Raw genomic sequence first — 3923 nt, 5'->3', positions numbered from 1 at the left:
ATTCCCACCAGCTATGTGTGGTTCCAATTTCTCCACCTCCTCACCAACACTTGTTATTTTCTTTGCCTTTATTCTTTCGGCACATATATTGTTGAGCACCTAGCTGGTGCGAGACCTGTGCTTGGGCTAAGGGGTGCAGGGGGACTGGGCCCTCTGCCAGGGCTGTTCTGGCAGAGCCAGGGGGACACAGACATGGAACAGTGGCAGCTGGTGGTGAGTGAAGGAGTAACAGGGGCCCGACCTGCGAGGGACGAGCAGGGCAGGCTTCAGATGTGACGTTTATGCCGTGGCCCCCAGTCCCTGCCCTGGCCCCCTTCCCAGCCCTCCTGCCCCTGGGAGGCGTGATGGTCGGGTGCCAAGTGCCTTGGTGCTGCTTATCTGAAGATTCCCCTCCTTGCCCGAGCGTCACCCGCTAGAGCCTGTCCCTTTGTGTTGAGCTCTCATCTTTAGCCGCCCCATGTCAGCAGCCCGAGCCAGATGAGGAAACTGAGGCCTGGGGGAAATGATTCACCTAGAAGACAGTAGCAGAGGGAAGACCAGAGCCCAGATTGCCAAACCCGCAGTCTGACGTGTTCTTCGCTCTTCTGGGATGAGGCTTGGCATAGCATGAGGCTGGGGGGAGGGAAGAGGAGCTGGCAGAAGCCTGAAAGGGGGGCCCAGGGAGCAGGAAGCCAAGCTTCGAAGATTTTTCCCAGGCTAGGGGGAGAAGACGCTGACCAGATTTGTGTGAGTGAGGGGTGAAGAGGGGAGGTCCCTGGGGCCCGCTCTGACCAGTTTCTCCTCTCCCCAGTTTCGGTTGTTTCACTTGCCCCCTGAGACCCTGGGGTTGGCGGGGGGTTGGATGATATTGGGGTAACTCTTAGTCAAGCCCATCTTCTTCTTGGGGGTGGGGGTAGGGAACGTCAGCCTGCCTTCCTATCCCCGCCAGATCCCACGGCCTGAGGGAGGAGGCCTGGCTGGGCCCAACCCCAGTGGGTGCCGGTCAGCTAGGGCGGGGCCTGGCTGACCGAGAATGTGACCATGTTGATGGCCTCTCCCGCTTTCACATTTGGAGCCTCCAGGAACTAGTGACTGTCCCCAAAACAATGCTGGGGGGATGTTTGCTCAATGAACTCATACTTTACAGGGTTAAGTCAAAATGCGCTCACTGCCTTACTCCAAACTCAGTGACTCACCGGTCCCCATGGTAAGTCCCTGGCCGGACCAGGTGTTGAGGGTGAGCGGGGATAGGGTGGAATGCAGTCCCTGTCCTCTCAGACAGTAGGAGAGGCCCTGGTTCCCCCACCAGCACACTCAGGGCACTGGAAAGCCAGTGGCGGTGGTGCTGATGGGGAGCAGACAGCTGGGACCAGCCTGACTGGGGTGCCCAGGGGGTGGGCTGGCAGTCCCAGGCCCAGCCTGAGCCCGGAACAACATTTTGCATCTCCCCATGGTGACCTGACCTGGAGGAGGGCATGGCAACCGACTCTAGTATTCTTGCCTGGAGAATCCCCATAGACAGAGGAGCCTAGTGGGCTACAGTCCTTGGGATGGCAAAGAGTCAGATACGACTGAACAACTAAGAACAGCACACATGGTGACCTGAGCTCAGAGTGGAGGGGAGGGGAGCGAGAGGGGAGGGGAACGAGAGGGCAGGTGGGGGGCTTGAGAGACACGTGGTCCCTCCCATCCCTCAGAACCGGCAGGTCGAGGAGCATGAGGGAAATTCACGCCCCAGATTTATTAAAGACAGTCCCCATGTGGGGCCTTGGCTTGGTCAGGGAACTTTGTGGCTCTGTGGGAGAGGTATCTGTTCCCATGTCTTTGGTTCTCTCGGGTTTCTCCGGGGCTGGGGTACATCCTTCAGGGGCTCTGGGCACTGGCAGAGAGACCTCAGACCTGCCTTGACTTTCCCTCATGCTCCTCAACCTGCCGGGGCTCTGAAGGATGGGAGGGACCACATGTCTCTCAAGCCCCCCACCTGCCCTCTCGTTCCCCTCCCCTACCTCATTTCTCCTCTCTGGGGGCTCAGCTCACTCTGGCTGACACTATCTCTTGACCTTGTCCCCCGGCAGCCCCCAGGCCTGTCCCAGTGGCTGCTGTGAAGAAATGTGAGTGGTGGGGGGAAGTCCAGAAGATACTATCCTCGAAGTGCCTCCTGCCGCCCTGCCTGCTCAAGGCCTCACTTCCTTATCACGGAGCTTTCGTGGGGCTTCGGGGACGATTTTCAGCTCTTGAGCAAAGGGCTTCTGAGGGATTGGCTTTTCCTCAGAGCTGCCCTGCTACTGTGGCAATGTGGGATGGGGATTTTGGCGTCGCCAGGGACTCAGTGTGGCTGAAACTCCCTCTGGGCCAGCTTAGCTGCCGAAGCATTAGTCCTTGGGGCTGCCACAGCCAGGCCTGAGGCCCTGTGAGGACAGAGAGCAGGATGGCATCGTGCCTTGGGGGTGAGCCCTCCAGTGGGGCCAGAGCCCTGACAGCAGTGAACCCAGGTGGAGGATTTAAAACCAATGAGGTGTAGAGCTGATTCATTTTGCTGTGCGGTAGGAACTAAAGCAACATCGTAAGGCAGCTGTACTCCAGTAAAAATTAATAAAAAAGAATGGAAACTAGTGAGGTACTACCTTAGGCTGGTCAAAGTGGTTCTTGAATCCTGCCTTTGTGGACAAGTGGAGTCAGCTAAAAAAAGAAGGAGCACAGGGAAACTGTGTGGTCAAAGGCACAGAGGTAGCGAGCAGAATGACCTATTGGGGGAACTGCAAGCGTTTCCACATGACTGTCGGGAGTGGAGCGGGTGTGTGGACTCTGGAGGGCAGAGGGTGAGCAGAACAGCTCAGAAAGGACCCCAAGGGCTCAGGCGAGGAACTGGAAACTTCCCTGAAGCCAGCAGTGTCAGGGAAGAGCTGGGACCCTCCTGGACTCCTTGCACAGCTGTGCATGGAGGGCCCTGCACGAAGCTGGAGTGGCAGATGGCAGCTGACTCAGCTCTGCCTCTCTGAGGGCCAGTGGGAGACTGCTTGCCCACATGAGCCACCTGAGCTGTGGAGTGGCCCAAGGCTGGCTCCTCTGGGCTGGCTCCTCCGATCCCTTCATGAGCTCAGGTCCTACTTCTGAGGGCAGGCAGGTTGCAACAGAGGGGAGGGCATGAATTTGGAATCACCCAGTCCTGGGTCCATGTCCAGGCTGTGAACACCAGGTGGTGAGATAGTGAGAACGCAGCAGTGACATAAAGGTAGCCTAGCTAGTGACCTTTAACCCTGCCATCCCACCTCTGGAACTTTGTCCCCCAGAGACACCTGTAGACACACAGCGTATGCACAAGATCATCCACAACGGTTGTGAGAGCTAAAGATCGGAAACACCCTCTCTACCCGTCAACGTGAGACTTGCTCAGACGACGGTATGTCCCCATGACAGAATACTACGCAGGCGTGAAAAAGAATGTGGATGCTTTCAATGTATGAATGTGCAAAAAAGTTCTGGGATTTTTGTCAAGTCAGAAAGCAAATTACAAGTCACTGGAGTGCAGAGAAAAATCATGCCCAGGCCAAAGGGCCCAAAGCAGTACGATGTGTTCATGCTCGTGATGAGAGTTCAGTGTGCCTGGAATGAAGGGGCAGTTTCTGGCGAGTGAGATGGAGACCAGCGTGGGAGGGCCCCTAGGCTCAAAGAAGAAACAGAAAACCACCAGGAGCCAAGGGACAGTTTTCAACAGGTGCTGATCGACTTTTTCTGGTAATAAGATCTGGCAACTGTAAAGCAGTAATTCCCACTGATAATGGGCTTTATACACATCGTCTCCTTTCAACCTCTCAACAACTCCAAGCCCCATGAAGGAAGTGCTGTCGTCATCCTTATTTTACAAATGAGGGGATGGAACTCATAGAGTTTAGGGAACTAGCCCAAATGCACAGCAGCAGAACCAGAGAAATAACCCAGGCAGT

This window comes from Bos grunniens, chromosome 21 (assembly GCF_055505025.1).
Source record: "Bos grunniens cultivar Pamir isolate PY7600 chromosome 21, Bosgru_T2T1.0, whole genome shotgun sequence".
NCBI lineage: Eukaryota > Metazoa > Chordata > Mammalia > Artiodactyla > Bovidae > Bos > Bos grunniens.
The sequence above is the reverse complement of the archived record's forward strand: the minus strand, read 5'-3'. Positions refer to the sequence as shown.